The 15,338-nt window shown below is 57.8% G+C and overlaps 1 long non-coding RNA gene across 1 annotated transcript in view; it reads left to right on the top strand.

Moving 5' to 3' along the window:
* Window positions 1-15,065, top strand: part of LOC144510352 (uncharacterized) — a 30,458-nt gene extending 15,393 nt beyond the window's left edge. Inside the window, exon 3 of the long non-coding RNA XR_013500622.1 lies at window positions 14,725-15,065. This is a non-coding gene — a long non-coding RNA (uncharacterized LOC144510352). The remainder of the gene's footprint in view (window positions 1-14,724) is intronic.
* The last annotated feature ends 273 nt before the right edge of the window (window positions 15,066-15,338 follow it).

Genomic DNA, 15,338 nt, shown 5'->3' with positions numbered 1-15,338 from the left:
ACAGAGAGATCCGCAGTGCATCCGAAGAGGAAAGAGTCGAATTGGACTCCTCCGGAAGGCCGCTGCCCTCGACTTGACATGTATGCCCAAGCCGTCAGGAGGTGCGTCAACACCAAATTCATCAGCCGCACTCACAAGACAGCCCCGAACATCACCCAAGCACAACGTAACGCCATCCACGCTCTCAAGACCAACCGCAACATTGTCATCAAACCAGCAGACAAAGGAGGGGCCATCGTCATACTGAACAGAACGGATTACTGCAAAGAAGTGTACCGACAACTCAACAACGAGGAACACTACAGACAGTTACCTGTAGATCCGACCAAAGAACACACCCGTCAACTCAACACTCTGATCAAGACCTTTGATCCGGACCTTCAGAACACCCTCCGTGCTCTCATCCCACGTACTCCCCGCGTTGGAGATCTCTACTGCCTCCCGAAGATACACAAGGCAAACACACCCGGCCGTCCCATCGTATCGGGCAATGGGACCCTGTGCGAGAACCTCTCCGGCTATGTCGAGGGCATCCTGAAACCCATTGTACAAAGAACCCCCAGCTTTTGTCGCGACACGACGGACTTCCTACAGAAACTCGGCACACATGGAGCAGTTGAACCAGGAGCGCTCCTCGTCACAATGGATGTCTCAGCACTCTACACCAGCATCCCCCATGACGATGGCATTGCTGCAACGGCCTCAGTGCTCAGCGCCAACAACTGCCAGTTTCCAGATGCAATTTTACATCTCATCCGCTTCATCCTGGACCACAATATCTTCACCTTCAACAACCAGTTCTTCATCCAGACACACGGAACAGCCATGGGGACCAAATTTGCACCTCAATATGCCAACATCTTCATGCACAGGTTCGAACAAGACTTCTTCACCGCACGGGACCTTCAACCGGTGCTATACACTAGATACATCGATGACATTTTCTTCCTTTGGACTCATGGTGAACAATCACTGAAACAACTCTATGATGACATCAACAAGTTCCATCCCACCATCAGGCTCACCATAGACTACTCTCCGGAATCGGTTGCATTCTTGGACACGCACATCTCCATTAAGGACGGTCACCTCAGCACCTCACTGTACCGCAAGCCCACGGATAACCTCACGATGCTCCACTTCTCCAGCTTCCACCCTAAACACGTTAAAGAAGCCATCCCCTACGGACAAGCCCTCCGTATACACAGGATCTGCTCGGATGAGGAGGATCGCAACAGACACCTCCAGACGCTGAAAGATGCCCTCATAAGAACAGGATATGGCGCTAGACTCATTGATCAACAGTTCCAACGCGCCACAGCGAAAAACCGCACCGACCTCCTCAGAAGACAAACACGGGACACAGTGGACAGAGTACCCTTCGTTGTCCAGTACTTCCCCGGAGCGGAGAAGCTACGGCATCTCCTCCGGAGCCTTCAACATGTCATTGATGAAGACGAACATCTCGCCAAGGCCATCCCCACACCCCCACTTCTTGCCTTCAAACAACCGCACAACCTCAAACAGACCATTGTCCGCAGCAAACTACCCAGCCTTCAAGAGAACAGTGACCAAGACACCACACAACCCTGCCACAGCAACCTCTGCAAGACGTGCCGGATCATCGACACAGATGCCATCATCTCACGTGAGAACACCATCCACCAGGTACACGGTACATACTCTTGCAACTCGGCCAACGTTGTCTACCTGATACGCTGCAAGAAAGGATGTCCCGAGGCATGGTACATTGGGGAAACTATGCAGACGCTGCGACAACGGATGAATGAACACCGCTCGACAATCACCAGGCAAGACTGTTCTCTTCCTGTTGGGGAGCACTTCAGCGGTCACGGGCATTCGGCCTCTGATATTCGGGTAAGCGTTCTCCAAGGCGGCCTTCGCGACACACGACAGCGCAGAGTCGCTGAGCAGAAACTGATAGCCAGGTTCCGCACACACAAGGACGGCCTCAACCGGGATATTGGGTTTATGTCACACTATTTCACATAAATATTTCTGCTTTTTTCCTCCTGAGTCTTTATCATGCGATCCTAGAATCAGAATTTATGTCACACTATTTGTAACTCCCACAGTTGCGTGGACCTGCAGAGTTTCACTGGCTGTCTTGTCTGGAGACAATACACATCTTTTTAGCCTGTCTTGATGCTCTCTCCACTCCCATTGTTTTGTTTCTTAAAGACTGGATTAGTTGTAAGTATTCGCATTCCAACCATTATTCATGTAAATTGAGTCTGTGTCTTATAAGTTCTGTTTGTGAACAGAATTCCCACTCACCTGAAGAAGGGGCTCAGAGCCTCGAAAGCTTGTGTGGCTTTTGCTACCAAATAAACCTGTTGGACTTTAACCTGGTGTTGTTAAACTTCTTACTGTCAGTGTTACCATGTTGGTGCCTGGCACTGTCAGTGTTACCACGTTGGTGCCTGGCACTGTCAGTGTTACCATGTTGGTGCCTGGCACTGTCAGTGTTACCCCGCTGGTGCCTGGCACTGTCAGTGTTACCATGTTGGTGCCTGGCACTGTCAGTGTTACCATGTTGGTGCCCGGCACTGTCAGTGTTACCCCGCTGGTGCCTGGCACTGTCAGTGTTACCTCGCTGGTGCCCGGCACTGTCAGTGTTACCCCACTCGTGCCCGGCACTGTCAGTGTTACCCCGCTGGTGCCTGGCACTGTCAGTGTTACCCAGCTGGTGCCTGGCACTGTCAGTGTTACCCCGCATGTGCCCGGCACTGTCAGTGTTACCGTGCCGGTACCCGGCACTATCAGCGTTACTGTGCCAGTGCCCGGCACTGTCAGTGTTACTGTGCTGGTGCCCGGCACTGTCAGTGTTACCGTGCCAGTGCCTGGCACTGTCAGTGTTATCGTGCCGGTGCCTGGCACTATCAGTGTTACCGTGCCAGTGCCTGGCACTGTCAGTGTTACCGTGCCGGTGCCCGGCACTGTCAGTGTTATCGTGCCAGTGCCTGGCACTGTCAGTGTTATCGTGCCAGTGCCTGGCACTGTCAGTGTTACCGTGCCGGTGCCTGGCACTGTCAGTGTTACCGTGCCAGTGCCTGGCATTGTCAGTGTTATCGTGCCAGTGCCTGGCACTGTCAGTGTACCCGTGCCGGTACCCGGCACTTTCAGTGTTATCGTGCCAGTGCCTGGCACTGTCAGTGTTATCGTGCCAGTGCCTGGCACTGTCAGTGACATCGTGCCGGTGCCCGGCACTGTCAGTGTTACCGTGCCGGTGCCTGGCACTGTCAGCATTACCGTGCCAGTGCCCAGCACTTTCAGTGTTACCGTGCCAGTGCCTGGCACTGTCAGTGTTACCGTGCCGGTGCCTGGCACTGTCAGTGTTACCGTGCCAGTGCCTGGCATTGTCAGTGTTACCGTGCCGGTGCCTGGCACTGTCAGTGTTATCGTGCCAGTGCCTGGCACTGTCAGTGTTACCGTGCCGGTACCCGGCACTTTCAGTGTTATCGTGCCAGTGCCTGGCACTGTCAGTGTTATCGTGCTAGTGCCTGGCACTGTCAGTGTTATCGTGCCGGTGCCCGGCACTGTCAGTGTTACCGTGCCGGTGCCCGGCACTGTCAGCATTACCGTGCCGGTGCCTGGCACTGTCAGTGTACCCGTGCCGGTACCCGGCACTTTCAGTGTTATCGTGCCAGTGCCTGGCACTGTCAGTGTTACCGTGCCAGTGCCTGGCACTGTCAGTGTTACCGTGCCGGTGCCCGGCACTGTCAGTGTTACCGTGCCGGTGCCCGGCACTGTCAGTGTTACCGTGCCGGTGCCCGGCACTGTCAGTGTTACCGTGCCGGTGCCCGGCACTGTCAGTGTTACCGTGCCGGTGCCCGGCACTGTCAGTGTTACCGTGCCAGTGCCTGGCACTGTCAGTGTTACCGTGCCAGTGCCTGGCACTGTCAGTGTTACCGTGCCAGTGCCTGGCATTGTCAGTGTCTCATCATGATCATCATCCATATATGAGTCTATTTGAATGAAGCCCAACTTTGTCCTATCTTGTAGCACTTTCTGAATAGTGATCAGGAGTGGCGATTGGAACTGGTTTCTCCCCACGTTCACCTCAGGGTCAAAGCCAATTGTTGGAACCCTACCAGAGCCCAAGGGATCAAATAGATGCAGACCTGGAACCGATCTTATCTTCTTGATTTGATTTGATTTGATTTATTATTGTCACATGTATTAGTATACAGTGAAAAATATTGTTTGCTGCACACTATACAGACAAAGCATACCATTCATAGAGTACATGGGGCGAAGGAAAGGAGAGGGTACAGAATATAGTGTCACAGTCACAGCTAGGGTGCAGAGAAAGATCAGCTTAATATATGTTTTTAAAGTTTACTTATTAGTGTCACACATAGGCTTACATTAACACTGCAATGAAGTTACTGTGAAAATCCCCTAGTCGCCACACTCCGGCGTCTGTTCGGGTACACTGAGGGACAATTCATCATGGCCAATGCATCTAACCAGCATGTCTTTCGGACTGTGGGAGGAAACCGGAGGACCCGGAGGAAACCCACGCAGACACGGGGAGAACGTGCACACTCCACACAGACAGTGACCCAAGCTGGGAATTGAACCCAGGTCCCTGGTGCTGTGAGGCAGCAGTGCTAACCACTGTGCCATTGTGCCGAGGGAAGAAACCGTTCTTGAGTCGGTTGGTCCCTGTTCTTAGACTTTTGTATCTTTTTCCTGACGGAAGAAGGTGAAAGGGAGAATGTCCACGGTGCGTGGGGTCCTTAATTATGCTGGCTGCTTTACCGAGGCAGCAGGAAGTGTAGACAGAGTCAATGGATGGGAGGCTGGTTTGCGTGATGGACTGGGCTTCGTTGACGACCCTTTGTAGTTTCTTGCGGTCTTGTCAGAGCAGGAGCCAAACCAAGCTGTGATACAATCGGAAAGAATGCTTTCTATGGTGTGTCTGTAAAAATTGGTGGGAGTCGTAGCTGACATGCCAAATTTCCTTAGCCTCCTGAGAAAGTCGAGGCGTTAGTGGGTTTTCTTAACTGTAGTGTCAGCATTCGGGGACCAGGACAGCTTATTGATGATCCGGACACTTAGAAACTTGAAGCTCTCGACCATTTCCACTTCATCCCCATTGATGTAGACAGGGGCATGTTCTCCACTATGCTTCCTGAAGTCGATGACTTGCTCCTTCATTTTACTGACATTGAGAGATTATTGTCGTCGTGGGTTCTTGGGTTGTATCACTGAGATTCTGGAAAGATCTTCTGAACCATTAAGCAGACAGACGTCACCAGCTCTGTGTGCTATTTACTGCTCCCTGGTTCTTTCAGAAAGCTGACATTTCAATGAGGCTTTAGTATCTGAGCAGAAATGGCCCCTTTCTGCATGGGAGTGAGTCAACCTCAGTTGAATCTCTGTTCAAAAGGAAACGGAGTGAGTCCCACATTAGATCAGCTACTCTATTCTTTGTAACTTTTAATTTAACACCACAAACAATCTCAGAGCGACCTTTGCCAGTCTCCTGGAGTGTGAAAACAATGGTGTAATTTAATTTTCCATGATCGTATAAGACAGCAGGAATGTGCAAGATGCCTACTCACTATCGCTCATTTTAAACTCCAGCAGTTCAGTTTAATAGCGATTCAAAGAAATGCTGGTGCTGATTATTTGACAGTGATTTTATTATTGAAAAGCTATCTGTGGATGGCACCGTGGCTCAGTGGTTAGCACTGCTGCCTCACAGTGCCAGGGACCCGGTTTTGATTCCTGGCTTGGGTCATTGTCTGTGCGGAGTCTGCACGTTTTCCTCGTGTCTGCGTGGGTTTCCTCTGGGTGCTCTGGTTTCCTCCCACACTCCAAAGATATTTGGGTTAGGTAGATTGGCTGTGCTAAATTGCCCCTTAGTGTCAGGGGGTTAGTAGGGTAAATAAGTAGGCTTATGGGGATAGGGCCTGGGTGGGATTGTGGTCGGTGCAGACTCGATGGGCCGAAAGCCCTCCTTCTGCACTGTTGGGATTCTATGGATTATGAAGTGCAGGACAGAACTGAAATCTTAGGAAGTTAGAAAGCCCTTTACTGTAGGATAAAAAATCCGGATTGGTCCTGTATTTTCCCTGTGAGATTTATAAAGAACATTGGCGATTACAACACATTCTTGTTTTAGTGAGCGGCACCTCACTCATTTAGATTCATGTCAAGGGTTGTGCTTGATGAGAATACTCCAGGAACACACTGAAGTAAGCAGCGACAGTTTATTTAGATTAAGCTAACCTCTGCCACATAAAGGCCATTCTGTTTGCTTCAGAAAGGATGTGGCAGTATGACTGGGATGTTTTGAATAACTGGCATTCAAAAGCTGCCAAACTTCCCCCCCCCTCCCTCCCCCCCCCCCCCCCCAACCCCCGCACTCCCCACCAACATCAGAAAACTGATGTAATGAATGAAAGCAAGCCCAGCTCGCAGTGACGTAAGCTTCCTGTGCGTGTAATCGGACGGTGGAGCTTGTGTTACTGTGAAGAATCAGTAAGGGTGGACAGTCCCGTGTTAGCTGCATGCAAATATCAGTTTAGTGCCATCTCGTCCCAAGATCACTGTTCCAGACGGTTTGGCACCACCTTCTTTTGCAGCAGTTTGGGTGACTGTACAATACAATTGGTCTTTTGTGTTTACACTGTATCATCTTCAATGAGGCAAACTTCTGCATACATTACGCTGAAGATCCAGATTAGATTTTAACCTGTTTCCCCTCCCTCCCCGCCCCCGTCTGACAAGGAATGGGGAGGAATTTGAGAAATAGTAGATTTCAGAGATATCCACACCAGATTGCCTCTTCCTCATGGTTTGCCGACATGTTTTGAAGATTCTTTTTGCCATCCATTCTCTTGTTACTGGCAGGACTCTGTTAAATATTGATTGATAAACTCATCCCTTATCCGATTATTCTCAGTTCAATGCAGTGGTTCACAACCATCCAGGATATTGTAGGAGAGGGAGTCAGGGGGTGGAGGGTAAGGGTGGGGGGGGAGGATACTTTTAACCCAAAAGACAATAGAATTGTTATATAAATTAGCGACGGAAACTAAATCATTGGAATTACATCAGGAGATATCATGTGGGACAGGAAAACGGTCCAGAAATAAAGTGAGCAAGTCTAGCGAAAGGATAGAATTTGTTGGAATTAATGGGGGCGATTCCCCCAAAAGAATAAGTTCCCAATGGGGGGGAATATGGGAGTTTTCCACCCGTTTTTTGGGTGAGCTGAGTGGAATTAATCTCCGGGACTCTGTGCGTCACAGAATCTGTAGTGAGATTCACTCCGGTGTGGGAGGGGCGGTGGGGGGGGGGGGGCGGTGGAGGGGGGGAGCCGGAACCCGTCCGCCCGAGAAGTAGCAATGCGCTGAGCACGACACTGCGCCAATCTGTCAGCGGGGGAATCGGCGCACTGGCCCCGCCATCACCGGCCTCCTGATCTCCGGCCACCTCATTGTTTCCCCAAACCACACCCTCTTCCCCCGCTGATCACCAGTGATCCAACCCCTCCCCCTGCCCCCCAATCGCCAGCCTCCCCGAACCCCACCCCCTGGGACAGCCCAAATCGCCAGCCCCCCCATTGCCAATGCCAAACCCCCCCTCCCCCATGACCAACCCAAACCCCCCACCCATGGCCAACCCGAACTCCCCCCCTCCCCATGGCCAGCCCTGAACACATACCCCCCCCTCCCCATGGCCACCCCGAATCCCCCCATGCCAACCCGAACTCCCTCCCCTCCCCATGGCCACTCCAAACCTCCCCCTCATGGCCAACCCGAACCCCCCCCCCATGAACAACCCAAACAACCCATGGCCAACCAGAACTTCTCCCCTTCCCCATGGCCACTCCGAACCCCCCCATGGCCAACCTGAACCCCCCACATGGCCAACCTGAACCACCCATAGCCAACCCGAACTCCCCCCTCCCATGGCCACCCTGAACCCACCCATGGCCAACCCGAACTCCCCCCTCCCCATGGCCAGCCTGAACCCACCCCCCCATGGTCAACGCGAACACCCCCCTCCATGGCCAGCCCGAATCCCCCCCCCCGCCCCCATGGCCAATCCGAACATCCCCCCCATGGCCAACCTGAACCCCTCCCCCATGGCCAACCTGAACCCCCCCCCCCCCCATGGCCAGATCGAACCCCCCCCACCCCCATGGCCAACCTGGACGCCCCCCCCCATGGCCAGCCCAAACATCCATCCCCCACATGGCCAACTCGAACACACCTCTATGGCCAACCCAAACAACAACCCCATGGCCAACCTGAACCCCCCGCCCATGGCCAACCCAAATACCCCCCCATGGCCAACCCGAATCCCCGGCCATGGCCAAACCTGAACACCCATGGCCAACCCGAACACCCCCCACCATTGGCAACCCGAACACACCTCCATGGCCAACCCGAACCTCCTACCCATGGCCAACCCGAACACCCCCCCATGGCCAACCTGAACTCGCCCATTCCCATGGTCAGCCCGGAGCCCCCCTTCCCCATGGCCAGCCCTGAACACACCGCCCCTATGACCAGCCAGAACATCCCCCCATGGCCAGCCCGAACACCCCCCCATGGCCAACTCCAACACCCCCCCCATGGCCAACCCGAACACCCGCCCCCATGGCCAACCAGAACACCCCTCCCCCCCAATCGCCAACCCGAACACCCCTCCCCATTGGCAAACCCGAACTTCCTCCTCCCCATGGCCAGCCCGGAACCCCCTTTCCCCATGGCCAACCCGAACACAACCCCATGGCCAACCTGAACCCCCCATGGCCAACCCGAGCACCCCCCCATCACCAACCCGAACACCCCCCCCATTGGCCAACGCGAACTCCCCCCTCCCCATGGCCAGCCCAGAACCCCCCTTCCCCATGGCCAACCCGAACCACTCCATGGCCAGTCCGAACATTCCCATGGCCAACTCCAACATCCTCCCCATGGCCAACCCGAACACCCGCCCCCATGGCCAACCCAAACACCCCCCCCTCTCCATGGCCAACCCAAACACAACCCGCCATGGCCAGCCCGAACACCACCCCCCCCCATGGTCAACCCAAACAACCCCCCATGGCCAGCCCGAACACTCCCCCCCACCACATGGCCAACCCGAACACACGACCCCCCCCCCCCCCATGGCCAGCCCGAACACCCCCTCCCCCTGTGGCCACCCGAACACTCCCCCATGGCCAATCCGAACACTCCCTCCTCCCCATAGCCAGCCCAAACTACCCCACCCCACCCCCATGGCCAGCCCGAACACATCCCCATGGTCAACCCGAACTCCCCCCTCCCCATGGCCACCCCGAACATCCCGCATGGCCAACCCAAACCCCCCTCCCCCATGGCCAGCCCAAACATCTCCCCCCATGGCCAGCCCGAATACCTCTCCATGGCCAACCCGAATACCTCTCCATGGCCAACCCAAACACACCCCCCATGGCCAACCCGAATACCTCTCCATGGCCAACCCGAACACCCCCCCCCATGGCCAACCCAAACACACCCCCCCCATGGCCAACCCGAATACCCCCCCCCCCATGGCCAACCGCAACACGCCCCCTCTCCATGGCCAACCCAAACACAACCCGCCATGGCCAGCCCGAATACCTCTCCATGGCCAACCCGAACCCCCCCTCCCCCATGGCCAACCTAAACATCCCCCCCCCATGGCCAGCCCGAATACCTCTCCATGGCCAACCCGAACCCCCTCCCCCATGGCCAGCCCGAACACACCACCCCATGGCCAACCCAAACTGGCCCCCTCCATGGCCAGCCTGAACACTCCCCTCCCCAGGGCCAACTCGAACACACCCCCCCCATGGCCAACCCGAACAGACTCCCTCCATGGCCAGCCTGAACACTCCCTTCCCCATGGCCAACCCAAACACCACCCCCCATGGCCAACCCCAACACCCCCTCCCCGCCATGGCCATCCTGAACACACCCCCATGGCCAAGTCCAACACCGCCCCCGCCATGGCCACCCCAAACATCCCCCCATGGCCAACCCGAACACCCCCTCCTCCCCATAGCCAGCTTGAACTCCCCCCCTCCCCCCCACAAGGCCAGCCCGAACACATCCCCATGGCCACCCCGAACACCCCCCCATGGCCAGCCTGAACATGTCCCCATGGCCAACACAAACACCCTCCCATGGCCAGCCCGAATGCACCCCCATGGCCAACCTGAACACCCCCCGCCATGGCCAACCCAAACATCCACCCCCATGACCAACCCAAACCCCCCACCCATGGCCAACCCGAACTCCCCCCCTCCCCATGGCCAGCCCTGAACACATACACCCCCCTCCCCATGGCCACCCCGAATCCCCCCATGCCAACCCGAACTCCCTCCCCTCCCCATGGCCACTCCAAACCCCCCCCTCATGGCCAACCCGAACCCCCCCCCCCCATGAACAACCCAAACAACCCATGGCCAACCAGAACTTCTCCCCCTCCCCATGGCCACTCCGAACCCCCCCATGGCCAACCTGAACCCCCCACATGGCCAACCTGAACCACCCATAGCCAACCCGAACTCCCCCCTCCCATGGCCACCCTGAACCCACCCATGGCCAACCCGAACTCCCCCCTCCCCATGGCCAGCCTGAATCCACCCCCCCATGGTCAACGCGAACACCCCCCTCCATGGCCAGCCCGAATCCCCCCCCCCGCCCCCATGGACAATCCGAACATCCCCCCCATGGCCAACCTGAACCCCTCCCCCATGGCCAACCTGAACCCCCCCCCCCATGGCCAGATCGAACCCCCCCCACCCCCATGGCCAACCTGGACGCCCCCCCCCATGGCCAGCCCAAACATCCACCCCCCATATGGCCAACTCGAACACACCTCCATGGCCAACCCAAACAACACCCCCATGGCCAACCTGAACCCCCCGCCCATGGCCAACCCAAATACCCCCCCATGGCCAACCCAAATCCCCGGCCATGGCCAAACCCGAACACCCATGGCCAACCCGAACACCCCCCACCATTGGCAACCCGAACACACCTCTATGGCCAACCCGAACCTCCTACCCATGGCCAACCCGAACACCCCCCCATAGCCAACCCAAACCCCCCACCCATGGCCAACCTGAACCCCCCCCCCCTCATGGCCAACCTGAACCCCCCCCCCCTCATGGCCAACCTGAACCCCCCCTCATGGCCAACCCGAACCCCCCACCCATGGCCAACCTGAACCCCCCACCCATGGCCAACCCAAACACCCCGCATGGCCAACCTGAAACCCCCACCCATGGCCAACCCAAACCCTCTACCCTTGGCCAACCTGAACCCCCCCATGGCCAACCCGAACGCCCCACCCATGGCCAACCCGAACACCCGCCCCATGGCCAACCTGAACCCCCCCATGGCCAACCCGAACCCCCGCCCATGGCCATTCCAAACCCCCCATGGCCAACCCGAACCGCCCACCCATGACCAACCCGAACACCCCCCCATGGCCAACCCAAACCCCCGCCCATGGCCAACCCAAACCCCCGCCCATGGCCAACCCGAATCCCTCGCCCATGGCCAACCGAAACCCCCGCCCATTGCCAACCCAAACCTCCTGCCCATGGCCAACCCGAACCCCGCTCATGACCAACCCGAACCCCCGCCCATGGCCAACCTGAACCCCCGCCCATGGCCAACCTGCACCCCTCGCCATGGCCAACCCGAACCCCCACCGATGGCCAACCCAAACCTCCCGCCCATGGCCAACCTGAACTCGCCCATTCCCATGGTCAGCCCGGAGCCCCCCTTCCCCATGGCCAGCCCTGAACACACCGCCCCTATGACCAGCCAGAACATCCCCCCATGGCCAGCCCGAACACCCCCCCATGGCCAACTCCAACATCCCCCCATGGCCAACCCGAACACCCGCCCCCATGGCCAACCAGAACACCCCTCCCCCCCAATCGCCAACCCGAACACCCCTCCCCATTGGCAAACCCGAACTTCCTCCTCCCCATGGCCAGCCCGGAATCCCCTTTCCCCATGGCCAACCCGAACACAACCCCATGGCCAACCTGAACCCCCCATGGCCAACCCGAGCACCCCCCCATCACCAACCCGAACACCCCCCCCCATTGGCCAACCCGAATTCCCCCCTCCCCATGGCCAGCCCAGAACCCCCCTTCCCCATGGCCAACCCGAACCACTCCATGGCCAGTCCGAACATTCCCATGGCCAACTCCAACATCCTCCCCATGGCCAACCCGAACACCCGCCCCCATGGCCAACCCAAACACCCCCCCCTCTCCATGGCCAACCCAAACACAACCCGCCATGGCCAGCCCGAACACCACCCCCCCCCATGGTCAACCCAAACAACCCCCCATGGCCAGCCCGAACACTCCCCCCCACCACATGGCCAACCCGAACACACGCCCCCCCCCCCCCATGGCCAGCCCGAACACCCCCTCCCCCTATGGCCACCCGAACACTCCCCCATGGCCAATCCGAACACTCCCTCCTCCCCATAGCCAGCCCAAACTACCCCACCCCACCCCCATGGCCAGCCCGAACACATCCCCATGGTCAACCCGAACTCCCCCCTCCCCATGGCCACCCCGAACATCCCGCATGGCCAACCCAAACTCCCCTCCCCCATGGCCAGCCCAAACATCTCCCCCCATGGCCAGCCCGAATACCTCTCCATGGCCAACCCGAATACCTCTCCATGGCCAACCCAAACACACCCCCCATGGCCAACCCGAATACCTCTCCATGGCCAACCCGAACACCCCCCCCCCCCATGGCCAACCCAAACACACCCCCCCATGGCCAACCCGAATACCCCCCCCCATGGCCAACCGCAACACGCCCCCTCTCCATGGCCAACCCAAACACAACCCGCCATGGCCAGCCCGAATACCTCTCCATGGCCAACCCGAACCCCCCCTCCCCCATGGCCAACCCAAACATCCCCCCCCATGGCCAGCCCGAATACCTCTCCATGGCCAACCCGAACCCCCTCCCCCATGGCCAGCCCGAACACACCCCCCCATGGCCAACCCAAACTGGCCCCCTCCATGGCCAGCCTGAACACTCCCCTCCCCAGGGCCAACTCGAACACACCCCCCCATGGCCAACCCGAACAGACTCCCTCCATGGCCAGCCTGAACACTCCCTTCCCCATGGCCAACCCAAACACCACCCCCCATGGCCAACCCCAACACCCCCTCCCCGCCATGGCCATCCTGAACACACCCCCATGGCCAACTCCAACACCGCCCCCGCCATGGCCACCCCAAACATCCCCCCATGGCCAACCCGAACACCCCCTCCTCCCCATAGCCAGCTTGAACTCCCCCCTCCCCCCCACAAGGCCAGCCCGAACACATCCCCATGGCCACCCCGAACACCCCCCCATGGCCAGCCTGAACATGTCCCCATGGCCAACACAAACACCCTCCCATGGCCAGCCCGAATGCACCCCCATGGCCAACCTGAACACCCCCCGCCATGGCCAACCCAAACATCCCCCTCCATGGCCAACCCGAACCGCCCCCCCATGGCTAGCCCAAATATCCCCCCCCATGGCCAGCCCAAACATCCCCTGAATGCCAACCTGAATGCACCCTCATGGGCAACCCAAACACCACCCGCCCCATGGCCAGCCCGAGCATTCCCCCCCACCCCTATGGCCAGCCCAAACACCCCCCCCTATGGCCAGCCCAAACACCCCTCCCCCATGGCCAGCCCGAACACCGCCCCCCCCACCATGGCCAGCCCGAACACCCCCCCCCCCCCCCACCATGGCCAGCCCGAACACCATCCCCCCCCACCATGGCCAGCCCGAACACCATCCCCCCCCACCATGGCCAGCCCGAACATCCCCCCCCCCCCCCACCATGGCCAGCCCGAACATCCCCCCCCCCCCCCCCCACCATGGCCAGCCCGAACACCATCCCCCCCCACCATGGCCAGCCCGAACACCATCCCCCCCCACCATGGCCAGCCCGAACATCCCCCCCCCCCCCACCATGGCCAGCCCGAACATCCCCCCCCCCCCCCCCACCATGGCCAGCCCGAACACCATCCCCCCCCGCCACGGCCAGCCCATACTCCCCCCTCCCCATGGCCAGCCCCAATCGCCCTCTCTCTATAACTACTCATACAGAGTGCATAGTATTTCTCCCTCCCACAACCAGCGATTGGCCCTGCCCCCCCCAGTAGACCCTGCCCCCTGTGACCCCGCCCCTAGGCACTACCCAGGCCCGGTGCGCAGTGCCATGGTGCCAGGCTGGGGATCAGCTTTAATTCCTGCTGGTGGGAACCTCTCCTGGCATTGGGGGGGGAGACATTACAAAGCCCGGACAATACCGTCCCGGGCTCGCTAACGATATGGAAATGTCAGTTTCAGTGTGCGAATCAGCTTCGTGCTGATTTCTGGTGCAAGACTGATTACGTCAAAAAAGATAGCCTGGGAGAGTCACGATTGGCTGGATGTCAGTCGCGAACCCCACTACAAGACCCCCCGCTGATACCTCCCAGCATGCTGCGCTGCTCGAGTAGCACAGCGGGCCTTGAGTATCATCCCCAATACCTGCTTCCTGTTCCCCAAAACTGTTATATTGACAACAACAACTTGTGTTCAGATAGCGCCATTAACGTAATGAGGTGCCCCCAGGTATTCCACAGGAGCATCATAATATCTCTATTTATCTCACTTATCTCCTGTTTTCAGGCAGTCCCTCGAGGGTGCCTTGCTTCCATTCCAGTTCGATGGATCCTGAGATGCTGATGAGTCCGATACGTAATCTGCAGCTCTGCCACATGTGGACAGGTCGTGCTGGAAGGGCTGGGTGGATGGGCAGTTTTGAGGCTTGTGCATTCCCTCCGATGCTTCGACTTTACCTCCACACACTCCCATCAAAGTCTCTCGATGTAATCGCTGCCTTCCCATGTTGTTTCAAGTTGATTTATTAGTGTCACAAGTAGGCTTACATTAACACTGCAATGAAGTTACTGTGAAAATCCCCTAGTTGCCACACTCCGGCGCCTGTTCGAGGAGGGAGAATTTAGCAAGGCCAATGCACCTTACCAGCACGTCTTTCGGAGTGTGGGAGGAAACCAGAGCACCCGGAGGAAACCCATGCAGACACGGGGAGAAGGTGCAGACACCGCACAGACAGTGACCCAAGCCAGGAATCGAGCTCAGGTCTCTGGTGCTGTTGGTTGCGATCCAGGGGACTCCGATGAGTTGGCAGGCAAATTAAATGTTGGCATCTATTACGAGGGGACAGGAAAATAAACTCAACAGGACATTGATGGGATCATATCTGGAATACTGTGTACAGC

Source organism: Mustelus asterias, chromosome 23, assembly GCF_964213995.1.
Source record: "Mustelus asterias chromosome 23, sMusAst1.hap1.1, whole genome shotgun sequence".
NCBI lineage: Eukaryota > Metazoa > Chordata > Chondrichthyes > Carcharhiniformes > Triakidae > Mustelus > Mustelus asterias.
Note: the sequence above shows the minus strand (reverse complement) of the source record. Positions and strands in the feature narration are given on the sequence as shown.